Genomic DNA, 17,815 nt, shown 5'->3' on the forward strand with positions numbered 1-17,815 from the left:
CAAGACCACTTCTATGAAGTTGTGGCCAAGAAAAGGGTGATCCCTGAGGTCCCCTTCATGCTCAAAAAGAGTGAATATCCAGAAATTCGATGTGAGGTTCGAATAACAGGTTGGGAAGCTCTCACCAACCCCATCCAATAAGTCAGAATCCTAATGGTTCAAGAGTTTTATGCTAATGCATGGATCACTAAGAACCATGATCAAAGTGTGAACCCGAACCCAAAGAATTGGCTCACAATGGTTTGGGGAAAATACTTGGATTTCAGTCCGGAAACTGTAAGGTTGGCATTCAACTTGCCAATAATGAGAGGAGATCCTTATCCTTTCACTAGAAGAGTCAACTTTGATCAAAGGTTGGACTAAGTCCTCATGGACATTTGTATGGAAGGAGCACAATAGAAGAGAGACTCAAGAGGTAAGCCGGTTCAATTGAGAAGGCCTGACCTCAAACTCGTGGCTAGGGGATGGTTGGAGTTCATCTAACGTCTATCATTCCTACTAGCAACCGGTTTGAAGTTACAATAGACTGGGCTATCATGATCCATAGTATCATGATTGGAGAGGAAGTAAAAGTTCATGAGATCATACCTCTAGAACTCTACAAGGTGGAGGAAAAACCCTCCACTTTGGCAAGGTTAGCCTTTCATCATCTCATCTGTCACCTATGCAATTCAGCTGGAGTTGTCATAGAGGAAGACATCCTCATTGAAGAGGACAAGCCCATCACTAAGAAGAGGATGGATCAAACAAGAGAGCCCACTCATGGACCTCAACAATAGCATGAGGAAATTTCTCATCAAGAAATCCCTGAGATGCCTCAAGGGATGCATTTCCTCCATAAAACTATTGGGAGAAACTCAACACCTCTTTAGGAGATTTGAGTTTCAACATGGAGCAACTAAGAATGGAGCACCAAGAGCACTCCATTATCCTCAATGAAATCAGAGAGGACCAAAAGGCCATGAGAGAGGAGCAACAAAGGCAATCAAGCACTCCATAAGATCTTCAAAAGGAAGAACTAGCCGCCGTCACTAAGGTGGACACGTTCTTTAAATTTCTTGTTCTTATTTTTCTGTTTTTCATTTCTGATGCTCGGAAAACTTGTCTCTCAACAAATCTCCCTTCGGCAAGTGTACCAAATTTATCGTCAAGTAAAAACTCACAAAAGAGTGAGGTCGAATCCCACAGGGATTGATTGATCAAGCAACTTTAATTAGAAGAATGTTCTAGTTGAGCGAATCCAGAATTTGGGTTGAGAGTTGCAGAAAATAAAATGGCGGGAATGTAAATAACAGAAAAGTAAATGCTAGAATTAAAGAACTGGAAGTAAATGACTGAAAATAAATTGCAGAATTGTAAATGGGAATGGGGGATTTGCTCATAAAAGTAAATGGCAGAAATTAAAGAGAATGGGTAAGATTAGAGATGGGGAGTTCATTGGGCTTAGGAGATGTTGCAATTCTCCGGATCAAGTTCATTTTCATCTCTTCCTCAATCAATGCACTCATTGATCTCCTTGGCAATCTTAAGTGATTGAATTACAATTTCTTGCAATTCAATCTCTCAAATCTTGATCAATAGCCAATTCCTTGGTCAATTGCTCATGAGAAGAGATGAAGTATGGTCACTGATTATACCACATGCATTTCCCAAATCAAGTATTGAGAGGGTTATAGTCACATACCCATCCAAACCCAATTTGGTCCAGCATGAGAAAGCATTTCTAGCTTGATCTCTTCATTCCTCTTTCAAGGTTCAAAAGAGATCCAAGTTTGAATAGCTTCTCTTCCAAGATAACTACTCAATTGGATGAAGATCGAAAGCTTTCAAGTAAAATCAAGAGGAAAGATAGAAGAAGAATAATGAAAATTAGTATTGATCCATCAAATTACAACAGAGCTCCCTAACCCAATGAAAGGGGTTTAGTTGTTCATAGCTCTTGAAAATGAAAACAAAGATGGAGAATACATCACAAAACTAGAAATTGCAAAGAAAGTAAAATACAGAGAGTAGTTCTCTTTTTCCTAGCCTTCAGAACTTCTTCTCAATTCAAAGCTACTCCTATATATACCACTCTTCTCAGCTTCTAGTGTGATTCTTCAAGTCTTGGGCCTTTGGATCTTGAGTTTGAAGCAATTCCTTTCTTTATTTAGGCTTGGCTTTACTTGCAGAGAGAAAGTGCGAAGTGGGCGGAGACTTTAGTTCAGGACGTTAGGGGTGTTAATATTTAGTGAGAATATAAGTTTGAGAACGTTGGTGACACTTAACATTGTCACTAACGTTCCAATGCACCCCTTTGCCTCACGTTAAAACCCACGTTAACTAGGTTAACGTGGCTTTTAACGTTGCCTTGTTAACCTTCGATAACGTTAGTGACACTCAACATTGTCACTAATGTTCCAGTGTGCCCCTTCTTGGTTCACGTTAAAGCCCACGTTAACTAGGTTAACGTGGCTTCTAACGTGGCCCTTGCCATCCTTCGAGAACGTTAGTGACATTCAACATTGTCACTAACGTTCCAATGTGCCCCCAGGTCTCACGTTAGAGTCCACGTTAACTAGGTTAACGTGGCTTCTAACGTGGCCATCTTTAGCCATCCCAACGTTAGTGACAATGTTGAGTGTCACTAACGTTGGCTCATCCTTCATTCCTCATCGTTAGCTTCCACGTTAACCAAGTTAACGTGGAAGTTAACGTGACTCTTAGGGGTTGTGTGGTTGCTTCAACGTTAGTGACACTGTTGAGTGTCACTAACGTTGTCGACAACTCTTCATCCCTTACGTTAGTTCCCACATTAACCAAGTTAACATGGGAATTAACGTGGTACTTTGCACCATAGGCCAACGTTAGTGACAATGTTGAGTGTCACTAACGTTGGCTTCTCTTCCCCCCTTAATGTTAGAGGCCACGTTAACCTAGGTTAACGTGGCTTCTAACGTGACCACTTATGAGTAATTGCCAACGTTAGTGACAATGTTAAGTGTCACTAACGTTGGCTCAACTTCTCTTCTCCACGTTAGAGTTCACGTTAACTTAGTTAACGTGACTCTCTAACGTGGGCATTGATGGCTTTTTTTGAGAGTGTTATTGGCAATCACTTTTCTCATTAACCTTGCAAGTTACCTCCCCTTTTCTTGCTTCTTTTTGGTCCTGAAATCAAGCAATAAAGTGCATCAAAGCTCTAGTCCAAGTCATGAGTAATGCAACATAATATTTGTCACTAAACTTATGCAAAATCCTCATGAAATTATGTAAAATGCACAATGTATGCTTGAATCAAGGCATAAGTGAATATCTACCCAAAACTAGCTTATTTCCTAAAGAAATGCATGAAACTAACCTAAAAACAGTAAAGAAAAGGTCAGTGAAACTGGCCAAGATGCCCTGGCATCACAACACCAAACTTAAAGCTTGCTTGTCCCTAAGCAAGTACTGGAACAAGAGAATGATGAATGGAATATCCAGAGGAATGAGTCATTCTTGTGGAAGTTATGTTACTGATTTTATGGTGGTTTCATGCATAGCAATTTAGGTTCATTCCATTACTGGCTTTCAGACCTTTATCATGTCCTAAAATACCCACTTTCTTTATATCCTATGAGACTTTTATTCATTGATCCTTTTATTGTTATTTCAAGGGTAGTTTGTGTTATTTAGGCTAAGTGCTCTGTAAGGGGGCAACTCTTTAAGATAAGCTTTCAGCCAACACTCCCGAACCAGTTGGTTCAAGGTGCTAGGTGTTGAGACACCCCTAAGGACTTACTCCCTCAAGCCTATCCCCCATACATACACACTACAGGCATTTAGTTTATTTATTTTCTTTTCTTGAGACCTTGGTGTCCAGCAACTCTTTGGGTTACTAAGTGTTCTAGTGAAGGTTACTCTTGATAGTGGACTTTCAGCTGATAATCCCGAGTTAGTTAACCCAAGTTACCAAGTGCTAAGGCACCCCTAAGAGCTTATTCATCCAAGTAGATCCCTCACACAGGAGCACCACAGACACTTGCCTCAAGATTAAAACCATTGATGCCTAGCCTTATTGCTTACTCTTTTTCTTTTGTTTTTCACTTCCATTGTTCTTTCCCTTTTCTCTTCTTAGGATCTTGTTATTAACTTAGTCTCATGAGTGTATCCAAAGCAAAGTATTCAGGCCAGATAATTGTCATCCCAGCCTTGTGGTTGAACCAACTTAGCTAACTTATGACTACCCCAAAGATTCATGAATGCACTTCCACAATATGAACTCTACCCTGGTCTTTTGAAAACAATCATTCTCTTTTTATTTGATTTAAAGGGACAAGCATACAATTAAGTTAAGTGATGGTGCAGTAACATAAAGACCAGCACACAGAGACCTATTCAGAACTTAAAAGACAGAATTTAAAAAGGGTTCAACTACGAGTAACTACAAATCAAAAGTGCATTCGGACTTCCAACTTTCAACAATTCTGAGTACAATGGAATTAGGTAACAATACAACCTTCGGGTGATGATCTCTGGTCCCCCTCTCTCTTTGTCATCATCCTAGTTTTTGCTGCCTCACTTCTTTGGGTGAAGGTGCACCATTTCCTTATAAGATTCCTGCAAGGTTACTGGAAGTTGCTTGTTCCCAAAGCACTTGAGATATAGTTAGCTTACATATATGCTTGTGCCTCTCGAACTCAATTTGGTGTGTGAACACCAAACTTAGTTCTTTGCCCAGTACAAAACATTGCATATATGCAGAGACCCTCATATCTTGTTATCAACAAAGCAATGATCACCTATAGTCTAACTTCATCTAAGTGGTTTCTCTTGATTGGATGGAGCTAGCAATGTTCTTTTGGAGTGGAGTGTAATTCTAACCAATGTCCTTTAGTGGAACACCAAACTTAGAACTACACTATCACTCTTGGATTGTGCTGGTGTGGAACACCAAACTTAGCTCCTTACAATACAGGGGAAACAACTTTATGATTTTTATTGAAATAAAGATGAAAGTGAAACTACCTGAGGTTGGGTTGCCTCCCAACAGAGCGCTCTTTTATCGTCGCTAGCTCGACAAGTTCTTAATTACTTGAGATGGTACTTTACTCTGGGATTTTCCCCCATGTTGCCCAGATAATGCTTGAGTCTTTGTCCATTCACTGTAAAAGTCCTCTCTGAACCTTCATCCGTGATTTCGATGTGGCCATATGGTGATACTTTTGTAACCATGAAAGGTCCGGACCACCTTGACTTGAGTTTTCCTGGGAACAGCCTTAATTTAGAATTGTAAAGGAGTACTTGCTGTCCTTTTTCAAAACTCCTGGGTGCCAGATGCATGTCATGTTTTCTCTTTGCCTTATCTTTATACATCTTAGTGTTTTCATAGGCTTGTGACCTGAATTCCTCCATCTCTTGCAGCTGCAAGATCCTTTTTGCACCAGCAGCAATGCTGTCAAAATTTAGTATCTTGATAGCCCAAAGAGCTTTGTGTTCCAGCTCCAGTGGTAAATGACAAGCCTTCCCATAGACTAGTTGATATGGAGACATTCCAAGTGGAGTTTTGAATGCTGTTCTGTATGCCCAAAGAGCATCATCCAACTTCTTCGACCAATCCTTTCTAGATGCGCCCACAGTCTTTTCCAGGATCCTCTTCAGCTCTCTGTTGGATATCTCAGTTTGCCCACTTGTTTGAGGATGGTAAGGTGTGGCTACTTTGTGTTTTACCCCATATCGTAAGAGGAGAGCTTCTAGTGGTTTGTTACAAAAGTGGCTCCCTCCATCACTGATGAGGGCTCTTGGGACTCCAAACCGGCTAAAGATATTCTTCCTGAAGAAGTTCATGACTATCTTGTTATCATTAGTTGGGGTTGTAATAGCCTCTACACACTTGGAAACATAATCCACTGCTACCAGGATGTACTTGTTTGCATATGAGGTTGGGAATGGTCCCATGAAATCAATTCCCCACACATCAAACAGTTCCAGTTCCAAGATGAAATTTTGTGGCATGGCATTTCTTTTGGGCAGGTTTCCGAATCTTTGGCATTCATTGCAGCTTTTTACTAGTTCCTTGGCATCCTTGAAAAGGGTGGGCCAAAAGAATCCGCTTTGTAACACCTTTGCTGCAGTTCTGTCCCCTCCAAAGTGCCCGCCATAGCATGAACCGTGGCAGTTCCACAGGACTTCTCTCCCTTCCTCTTCCGAAACACATCTTCTAAGAATTCTATCTGAACATTTCTTGAAGAGATATGGCTCGTCCCAGACAAAGTATTTTGCATCATTCATGAGCTTCCTCTTTTGATGTTTATTGATCCCTGGGGGTAATGCCCCAGTTGCCTTGAAATTTGCAATATCTGCGAACTATGGTGCTTTGTGAACTGTCATCAACTGCTCATCAGGGAAGAGCTCGTTCACATTTGTATCATTTTCTCCACCTTGATCATGAGGGATTCTGGATAGGTGATCTGCCACCTTGTTCTCCACTCCTTTCTTGTCTCTGATTTCAATATCGAATTCCTGCAATAGTAAGATCCACCTTATTAGTCTTGGCTTTGATTCTTACTTGGCAAACAAATATTTAAGTGCTGTGTGATCTGTAAAAACAATCACTTTAGCACCAATGAGGTATGATCTAAATTTGTCAAATGCAAAAACTATTGCTAGCAACTCCTTTTCAGTAGTGGTATAATTTCTTTGAGTTTCATTAAGGACTTTGCTAGCATAGTATATTGGTGCACGAAATTGTGATGTCCAGGCTCAAACAATCCCTGGCAACGTGAGCAACTTGGTACGCGTAATCGTGATTACACTTTAATTATGTAAAATTCATGGATCTTTCTTTCCCTGGCAATGGCGCCAAGAACATGGTGCCAATACCATGGTTCACAACTTCGATACAACTAACCAGCAAGTGCACTGGGTCGTCCAAGTAATACCTTACGTGATTAAGGGTCGAATCCCACGGAGATTGTTGGTATGAAGCAAGCTATGGTCACCTTGCAAATCTCAGTCAAGCAGATATAAATTGATAATGGTGTTTTCGAATTTAATATAACAAAAGGGATAGAAATACTTATATAAATCATTGGTGAGAATTTCAGATAAGCGTCTGGAGATGCATTTGTTCCTCTGAATCTCTGCTTTCCTGCTATCTTCATCCAATCAGTCTTACTCCTTTCCATGGCTGGCTTTATGCAAGGGCATCACCGTTGTCAGTGGCTACATCCCCTCCTCTCAGTGAAAAATATGCTCACATGTTCTGTCACAGCACGGCTAATCATCTGTCGGTTCTCGATCATGCTGGAATAGGATTCACCCTCCTTTTGTGTCTGTCACTAACGCCCAGCACTCGCGAGTTTGAAGCTCGTCACAGTCATTCAATCATTGAATCCTACTCGGAATACCACAGACAAGGTTTAGACTTTCCGGATTCTCTTGAATGCCGCCATCATTCTAGCTTACGCCACGAAGATTCTGGTTAGGAGATCTAAGAGATATTCATTCTAGCTTATTTCATGTAGAACGGAAGTGTTTGTCAGGCACGTGTTCATAGGAGAGAATGGTGATGAGCGTCACACATAATCATCACCTTCATCACGTTCTTGGGTGCGAATGGATATCTTAGAAGCGAAATAAGATGAATTGAATAGAAAACAGTAGTACTTTGCATTAATCTTTGAGGAACAGCAGAGCTCCACACCTTAATCTATGGAGTGTAGAAACTCTACCGTATGAAAATACATAAGTGAAAGGTCCAGGCATGGCCGAGATGGCCAGCCCCCAAAACGTGATCACAGGATCAATAATACAATCCAGGATGTCAAAAAGACTAGTAAAAGGTCCTATTTATAATAAACTAGCTACTAGGGTTTACATGAGTAAGTAATTGATGCATAAATCCACTTCCGGAGCCCACTTGGTGTGTGTTTGGGCTGAGCTTGAGTGTTGCACGTGTAGAGGTCTTTCTTGGAGTTGAACGCTAGCTTTTATGCCAGTTTGGGCGTTCAACTCTGGTTTTGGCTCCTTTTCTGGCGCTGGACACCAGATTTGGGCAGAGAGCTGGCGTTGAACGCCAGTTTACGTCGTCTATTCTTGGCCAAAGTATGGACTATTATATATTGCTGGAAAGCCCTGGATGTCTACTTTCTAACGCAATTGGAAGCGCGCCATTTCAAGTTCTGTAGCTCCCTAAAATCCACTTTGAGTGCAGGGAGGTCAGAATCCAACAGCATCAGCAGTCCTTCTTCAACCTCTGAATCTGATTTTTGCTCAAGTCCCTCAATTTCAGCCAGAAAATACCTGAAATCACAGAAAAACACACAAACTCATAGTAAAGTCCAGAAATGTGAATTTAACATAAAAACTAATGAAAACATCCCTAAAAGTAACTAGATCCTACTAAAAACATACTAAAAACAATGCCAAAAAGTGTATAAATTATCCGCTCATCACAACACCAAACTTAAATTGTTGCTTGTCCCCAAGCAACTGAAAATCAAATAGGATAAAAAGAAGAGAATATACTATAAATTCCAAACTATCAATGAAACAGAGCTTCAATCATATGAGCGGGACTTATAGCTTTTTGCCTCTTGAATAGTTTTGGCATCTCACTTTATCCATTGAAGTTTAGAATGATTGGCATCTATAGGAACTTCAAATTTCGAATAGTGTTATTGACTCTCCAAGTTCAGTATGATGATTCTTGAACACAGCTTCTTTATGAGTCTTGGCCGTGGCCCTAAGCACTTTGTTTTCCAGTATTACCACCGGATACATAAATGCCACAGACACATAATTGGGTGAACCTTTTCAGATTGTGACTCAGCTTTGCTAAAGTCCCCAATTAGAGGTGTCCAGGGTTCTTAAGCACACTCTCTCTTTTTTTTTTTTTTTGCTTTGGACCTTGACTTTAACCGCTCAGTCTCAAGTTTTCACTTGACACCTACACGCCACAAGCACATGGTTAGGGACAGCTTGGTTTAGCCGCTTAGACCAGGATTTTATTCCTTTAGGCCCTCCAATCCACTGATGCTCAAAGCCTTGGGATCCTTTTTATTTGCCCTTGCCTTTTGGTTTTAAGGGTTATTGGCTTTTTGCTCTTGCCTCTTGGTTTTAAGAGCTTTTGGCTTGTTCTGCTTGCTTTTTCTTTCTATATTTTTTTCGCCTATTTTTTTTTTCTTTTTTTTTTCTGCAAGCTTTGTTCTTTGCTGCTTTTTCTTGCTTCAAGAATCATTTTTATGATTTTTCAGATTATCAAATAACATGTCTCCTAGTCATCATTCTTTCAAGAGCCAACATATTTAACATCCTTAAACAACAACTTCAAAAGACATATGCACTGTTCAAGCATACATTCAGAAAACAAGAAGCATTGTCACCACATCAATATAATTAAGCTAAGTTCAAGGATAAATTCAAAACTCATGTACTTCTTGTTCTTTTGAATTAAAACATTTTTCATTTAAGAGAGGTGAAGGATTCATAGGACATTCATAACTTTAGGACATAGTTACTAACTACTAATGATCATGTAATGAAGACACAAACAGAGATAAGCACATAACATAGAAAACGAAAAATAGAGAAAGCAAGAACAAGGAATGAATCCACCTTAGTGATGGTGGCGTTTCCTTCTTGAGGAACCAATGATGTCCTTGAGCTCTTCTATGTCTCTTCCTTGTCTTTGTTGCTCCTCCCTCATTGCTTTTTGATCTTCTCTTATTTCATGAAGCATGATGGAGTGCTCTTGATGTTCCACCCTTAGTTGTCCCATATTGGAACTCAATTCTCCTAGGGAGGTGTTGATTTGCTCCCAATAATTTTGTGGAGGAAAGTGCATTTGAGGCATCTCTGGGATCTCATGGAAATGAGCTTCTTGTGCCTCTTGAGCTCCATCACTGGGCTCTCTTTCTTGCTCCATCTTTTTCTTAGTGATGGGCTTGTCCTCTTTAATGAGGATATCTTCCTCTATGTCAATCCCAGCCGAATTGCATAGGTGGCAGATGAGGTGAGGAAAGGCTAACCTTGCCATAGTGGAGGACTTGTCAGCCACCATGTAGAGTTCTTGAGGTATAATCTCATGAACTTCCACCTCTTCTCCAATCATGATGCTATGGATCATGATGGCCCGGTCTATAGTAACTTCAGACCGGTTGCTAGTGGGAATGATTGAGCATTGAATGAACTCCAACCATCCTCTAGCTACAGGCTTGAGGTCCAATCTTCTTAGTTGAACCGGCTTGCCTTTGGAGTCAATCTTCCATTGAGCTCCTTCTACACATATGTCCATAAGGACTTGGTCCAACCTTTGATCAAAGTTGACTCTCCTTGTGTAGGGGCGTGCATTCTCTTCCATGTTTGGTAAGTTGAACGCCAGCCTCACATTTTCCGGACTAAAATCCAAGTATTTCCCCCGAACCATTGTAACATAGTTCTTTGGATCCGGGTTCTTACTTTGATCATGGTTCTTGGTGATCCATGCGTTGGCATAGAACTCTTGAACCATTAGGATGCCGACTTGTTGGATGGGATTTGTTAGAACTTCCCAACCTCTTCTTTGAATTTCATGTCGGATCTCCGGATACTCATTTCTTTTGAGTTTGAAAGGGACCTCAGGGATCACCTTCTTCTTGGCCACAACATCATAGAAATGGTCTTGATGGGCTTTGAAGATGAACCTTACCATCTCCCATGACTCGGAGGTGGAAGCTTTTATCTTCCCTTTCCCCTTTCTAGAGGATTCTCCGGTCTTAGGTGCCATCAATGGTAATGGAAAAACAAAAAGCTTATGCTTTTACCACACCAAACTTAGAATATTGCTCACCCTCGAGCAATAAACAAAAGAATAGAAGAAGAAGAAGAAATATGGAGAGAGAGAGGGAGATGTGGTTTCGGCCAAGAGGAGTGTAGAGGGATGTGTTGTGTGAATTTGACGAAGAATGGAGGTCTTTATATAGGGAAGGGAGGGGGAAGGTTTCGGCCATATGGGTGGGTTTGGGTGGGAAATTGGTTTTGAATTTTTGAAGGTAGGTGGAGTTTATGAGGTAGGTTTATGGGGAAGAGTAGATGGATGTGAGTGGTGAAGAGGTGATGGGGAAGAGAGTTTGAGGTGATTGGTGAAGGGTTTTTGGGGAAGAGTGTATATGTGGTTTGTGTGAAAGAGAGTGGTGAGAAGAAGTGAGTGAAGGTAGGTGGGGATCCTGTAGGGTCCACAAATCCTGAGTGGGTCCTGTGGGGTCCACAGATCCTGAGTGGATCCTGTGGGGTCCACAGATCCTGAGGTGTTCAAGGATTTACATCCCTGCACCCATTAGGCATGTAAAAATGCCTTTGCACACAACTCTGGGCGTTCAGCGCCAGGTTGGTGGCCATTTTGGGCGTTCAACGCCCATTTGTGTGCCATTTCTGGCGTTCAGCGCCCAGAAGCTGTCCATTTTGGGCGTTCAGCGCCAGAACCATGCTCTGTTCTGGCGCTGAACGCCAGACAGATGCTCCTCCAGGGTGTGATTTTTCTTCTGCTGTTTTTGATTCCGTTTTCAATTTTTATATTTATTTTGTGACTTCACATGATCATGAACCTACAAAGACATATAACTAAGAAAGATATAGTTAGATAAATAAAAATTGGGTTGCCTCCCAACAAGCGCTTCTTTAATGTCAATAGCTTGACAGTGGGCTCTCATGGAGCCTCACAGATGTGCAGAGCTTTGTTGAGACTCTCCAACACCAAACTTAGAGTTTGGATATGGGAGTTCAACACCAAACTTAGAGTTTGACTGTGGGGGCTCTGGTTGACTCTGCTTTGAGAGAAGCTTTTTCTGCTTCCTCTCCAAGGTTGCAGAGGGAGATCCTTGAGTTTTGAACACAAGGGAGTTCTCATTTCATTGAAGGACTATTTCACCTCTGTCAACATCAATCACAGCTCTTGCTATGGCCAGGAAAGGTCTTCCTAGGATGATGGATTCATCCTCTTCCTTTCCAGTATCCAGGACTATGAAATCAGCAGGGATGTAAAGGCCTTCAACCTTTACTAACACATCCTCTACTTGTCCATATGCATATTTTCTTGAACTGTCTGCCATCTCTAATGAGATTTTAGCAGCTTGCACCCCATAGATTCCCAGTTTCTCTATTACAGAGAGGGGCATGAGGTTTATTCCTGAACCAAGGTCACACAGAGCCTTAAAGATCATGGTGCCTATGGTGCAGGGTATTATGAACTTTCCAGGATCCTGTCTCTTCTGAGGCAATGTCAGTTGATCCAGATCACTTAGTTCATTGATGAACAAGGGAGGTTCAACTTCCCAAGTATCAATGCCAAATAATTTGGCATTTAGCTTCATGATTGCACCAAGAAACTTGGCAGTTTGCTCTTCAGTAACATCCTCATACTCTTCAGAAGAGGAATACTCATCAGAGCTCATGAAGGGCATAAGGAGGTTCAATGGAATCTCTATGGTCTCTAGATGAGTCTCAGATTCCTTTGGTTCCTCAGAGGGAAGCTCTTTATTGGTCACTGAACGTCCCAGGAGGTCTTCCTCCTTGGGATTCACGTCCTCTCCTCTCCTCACAGGTTCGGCCATGGTGCTTATGTCAATAGCCTTGCACTCTCCTTTTGGATTCTCTTCTGTATTGCTTGGGAGAATACTAGGAGGGATTTCAGTGATCCTTTTACTCAGCTGGCCCACTTGTGCTTCCAGATTTCTAATGGAAGATCTTGTTTCATTCATGAAACTTACAGTGGCCTTAGACAGATCAGAGACTAAGTTTGCTAAATTAGAAATATTTTGTTCAGAGTTCTCTGTTTGTTGCTGAGTGGATGATGGAAAAGGTTTATTATTGTTAAACCTGTTTCTTCCACCATTATTAAAGCCTTGTTGAGGCTTTTGATCCTTCCATGAGAAATTTGGATGATTTCTCCATGATGAGTTATAGGTATTTCCATAAGGTTCACCTAAGTAGTTCACCTCTGCTATTGCAGGGTTCTCAGGATCATAAGCTTCTTCTTCATGAGAAGCCTCTTGAGTACTGTTGGATGCAGCTTGCATTCCATTCAGACTCTGAGAGATCATAGTGACTTGCTGAGTCAATATTTTATTCTGAGCCAATATGGCATTTAGAGTATCAACCTCAAGAACTCCCTTCTTCATAGGCGTCCCATTATTCACAGGATTCCTTTCAGAAGTGTGCATGAACTGGTTATTAGCAACCATGTCAATGAGTTCTTGAGCTTCTGCAGGCGTTTTCTTTAGGTGAATGGATCCACCTGCAGAAGTGTCCAGTGACATTTTTGATAGCTCAGATAAACCATCATAGAATATATCCAGGATGGTCCATTCTGAAAGCATGTCAGAAGGACACTTTTTGGTCAACTGTTTGTATCTTTCCCAAGTTTCATAGAGGGATTCACCTTCTTTCTGTCTGAAGGTTTGAACATCAGCTCTAAGCTTGCTCAGCTTTTGAGGAGGAAAGTACTTGGCTAAGAAAGCCGTGACCAGCTTATCCCAAGAGCTCAGGCTGTCTTTGGGTTGAGAATCCAACCATAATCTAGCTCTGTCTCTTACAGCAAAAGGGAAAAGCATGAGCCTGTAGACTTCAGGATCTACTCCATTAGTCTTAACAGTATCACATATCTGCAAGAATTCAGTTAAGAACTGAAAAGGATCTTCAGATGGAAGTCCATGAAACTTGCAGTTCTGCTGCATCAGAGAAACTAATTGAGGTTTCAGCTCAAAGTTGTTTGCTCCAATGGCAGGAATGGAGATGCTTCTTCCATGTAAATTGGAATTAGGTGCAGTAAAGTTACCAAGCATCTTCCTTACATTATTATTATTTTCGGCCGCCATCTCCTCTTCCTGTTCGAAAATTTCTGAAAGGTTTTCTCTGGATTGTTGTAATTTAGCTTCTCTTAATTTTCTCTTCAGAGTCCTTTCAGGTTCTAGATCTGCTTCCACAAGAATGTTCTTATCCTTGCTCCTGCTCATATGACAAAGAAGAAGGCACAGAAAAATAATAATAATAATAATAATAGAGATCCTTTATACCACAGTATAGGAATCCCTGTGTGAGTAGAAGAAGAGGGGGAGACAAAGAATGTAATATAATGGAAGAAACACAACTGTGAGGATGGCAGAGATGTGAGATGAGATATTAGGATATGAATGAATAAATAGAATAAGTTGGGGGAGGGATAATTTTCAAAAATTATTTTGAAAAAGAGTTAGTGATTTTCGAAAATGGTTTTTGAAAATTGTTAGTATTTTTTCGAAAAAAATTTTTAAAATTAAAAATAAAAATAAGAATACTTAGTTAATTAAAAAGAAATTTTTGAAAAAGAGGGAAGATATTTTCGAAAATTAGAGAGAGAGAGTTAGTTAGGTAGTTTTGAAAAAGTTAAGAAACAAACAAAAAGTTAGTTAGTTAGTTGAAACAAATTTTGAAAAGATAAGAAGTTAGGAAGTTAGAAAAGATATTTTGAAAAGATATTTTTGAAAAAGATAAGATAAGAAGATATTTTAGAAACTAATTTTGAAAAAGATTTGATTTTTAAAATCTCAATTAATGACTTGATTCACAAGAAATCACAAGATATGATTCTAGAACTTAAAGTTTGAATCTTTCTTAACAAGCAAGTAACAAACTTCAAATTTTTGAATCAAAACATTAATTGATTATGTTATTTTCGAAAATTTGATATAAAAATAAGAAAAATATTTTTGAAAAATATTTTTGGAATTTTCGAAAATAACTAAGAATTTTGAAAAAGATTTGATTTTTGAAAAAGATTTTGAAAAAGATAAGATTTTCAAACTGAAAATTTGATTTGACTCATAAGAAACAACTTAATTTTAAAAATTTTTGAAAAAGTCAACTCAATTTTTGAATTTGATGAGAGAAAAAGGGAAAGATATTTTTTTGATTTTTGAAATTTTTATGAAAAACATGAAAATTATGCAATGCATGAAATTTTTAGATCAAAACAATGAATGCATGCAAGAATGCTATGAATGTCAAGATGAACACCAAGAACATTATGAATGTCAAGATGAACATCATAGACACATTATTGAAAAATTTTTAATGCAAAGAAAACATGCAAGACACCAAACTTAGAATTCTTTAATGCTTAGACACTAAGAATTCAAGAATGCATATGAAAAACAAGAAAAGACACAAAACAAAAAATCATCAAGATCAAACAAGAAAACTTACCAAGAACAACTTGAAGATCATGAAGAACACTATGAATGCATGATATTTTCGAAAAATGCAGGATGCACATGCAAGTGACACCAAACTTATAACATGACTCAAGACTCACACAAGAAACAGAAAAATATTTTTGATTATTATGATTTTCTAATTTTTTTGGATTTTTTTTTTTCGAAAATTATATGAAAAAGAAAAAATAAGGATTCCAAAATTTTTAACATGAATTCCAGGAATCTTGCATTCTTAGTCTAAAGCTTCAGTCCAGGAATTAGACATGGCTCACTAGCCAGCCAAGCTTTCAATGAAAGCTCCGGTCCAAAACACTAGACATGGCCAATGGCCAGCCAAGCTTCAGCATGTAATTCAGACATGGCTTTACAGCCAGCCAGGTTTCAACATGCTTCATGAAACACTAGAATTCATTCTTAAAGATTTTAAATCTAAAATTTTTTTCGAAAACAGGTGAGAAAATTTTGAAATATTTTTGAAAAAATTTTTGAAAAAATTTTTGAAAAGAAAATAAAAAGAAAATTACCTAATCTGAGCAACAAGATGAACCGTCAGTTGTCCAAACTCAAACAATCCCCGGCAACGGCGCCAAAAACTTGGTGCACAAAATTGTGATGTCCAGGCTCAAACAATCCCTGGCAACGTGAGCAACTTGGTACGCGTAATCGTGATTACACTTTAATTATGTAAAATTCATGGCTCTTTCTTTCCCTGGCAATGGCGCCAAGAACATGGTGCCAATACCATGGTTCACAACTTCGATACAACTAACCAGCAAGTGCACTGGGTCGTCCAAGTAATACCTTACGTGAGTAAGGGTCGAATCCCACGGAGATTGTTGGTATGAAGCAAGCTATGGTCACCTTGCAAATCTCAGTCAAGCAGATATAAATTGATAATGGTGTTTTCGAATTTAATATAATAAAAGGGATAGAAATACTTATGTAAATCATTGGTGAGAATTTCAGATAAGCGTCTGGAGATGCATTTGTTCCTCTGAATCTCTGCTTTCCTGCTATCTTCATCCAATCAGTCTTACTCCTTTCCATGGCTGGCTTTATGCAAGGGCATCACCGTTGTCAGTGGCTACATCCCCTCCTCTCAGTGAAAAATATGCTCACATGCTCTGTCACAGCACGGCTAATCATCTGTCGGTTCCCGATCATGCTGGAATAGGATTCACCCTCCTTTTGCGTCTGTCACTAACGCCCAGCACTCGCGAGTTTGAAGCTCGTCACAGTCATTCAATCATTGAATCCTACTCGGAATACCACAGACAAGGTTTAAACTTTCCGGATTCTCTTGAATGCCGCCATCATTCTAGCTTACGCCACGAAGATTCTGGTTAGGAGATCTAAGAGATATTCATTCTAGCTTATTTCATGTAGAACGGAAGTATTTGTCAGGCACGTGTTCATAGGGGAGAATAGTGATGAGCGTCACACATAATCATCACCTTCATCACGTTCTTGGGTGCGAATGGATATCTTAGAAGCGAAATAAGATGAATTGAATAGAAAACAGTAGTACTTTGCATTAATCTTTGAGGAACAGCAGAGCTCCACACCTTAATCTATGGAGTGTAGAAACTCTACCATATGAAAATACATAAGTGAAAGGTCCAGGCATGGCCGAGATGGCCAGCCCCCAAAACGTGATCACAGGATCAATAATACAATCCAGGATGTCAAAAAGACTAGTAAAAGGTCTTGTTTATAATAAACTAGCTACTAGGGTTTACATGAGTAAGTAATTGATGCATAAATCCACTTCCGGGGCCCACTTGGTGTGTGTTTGGGCTGAGCTTGAGTGTTTCACGTGTAGAGGTCTTTCTTGGAGTTGAACGCCAGCTTTTATGCCAGTTTGGGCGTTCAACTCTGGTTTTGGCTCCTTTTCTGGCGCTGGACGCCAGATTTGGGCAGAAAGCTGGCGTTGAACGCCAGTTTACGTCGTCTATTCTTGGCCAAAGTATGGACTATTATATATTGCTGGAAAGCTCTGGATGTCTAATTTCCAACGCATTTAGAAGCGCGCCATTTCGAGTTCTGTAGCTCCAGAAAATCCACTTTGAGTGCAGGGAGGTCAGAATCCAACAGCATCAGCAGTCCTTCTTCAACCTCTGAATCTGATTTTTGCTCAAGTCCCTCAATTTCAGCCAGAAAATACCTGAAATTACAGAAAAATACACAAACTCATAGTAAAGTCCAGAAATGTGAATTTAACATAAAAACTAATGAAAACATCCCTAAAAGTAACTAGATCCTACTAAAAACATACTAAAAACAATGCCAAAAAGTGTATAAATTATCCGCTCATCATATATCACACGAACTAGGTTATCTTTCCTTTGTCCTAACACTGCCCCAACTGCAAAATCAAATGCATCGCACATAAATTCAAATGGTAGGTTCCAATCAGATGGGGAAATGATAGGAGCAGAGGATAACCTCAATTTCAAATGTGCAAATGCTAGCATGCATGTTTCATCAAAGATGAATGGTGTATCAGATACAAGGAGATTGCTTAAGGGCTTGGCTATCTTTGAAAAATCTTTAATGAACCTTCTGTAAAAACTAGCATGCCCTAAAAAACTTCTAATTGCCTTGACATCACTGGGTGGGGGTAG

General features: G+C 39.8%; 1 non-coding gene across 1 annotated transcript; it reads left to right on the plus strand.

Moving 5' to 3' along the window:
• Nucleotides 1-13,310: 13,310 nt before the first annotated feature.
• LOC148574649 (small nucleolar RNA R71) lies at nucleotides 13,311-13,418 on the plus strand. The gene has a single exon (XR_015906456.1). It is a non-coding gene; the product is annotated as a small nucleolar RNA R71 (small nucleolar RNA).
• Nucleotides 13,419-17,815: the final 4,397 nt, after the last annotated feature.

This window comes from Arachis ipaensis, chromosome B2 (genome assembly GCF_059453495.1).
Source record: "Arachis ipaensis isolate K30076 ecotype BB chromosome B2, ASM5945349v1, whole genome shotgun sequence".
Taxonomy (NCBI): domain Eukaryota; kingdom Viridiplantae; phylum Streptophyta; class Magnoliopsida; order Fabales; family Fabaceae; genus Arachis; species Arachis ipaensis.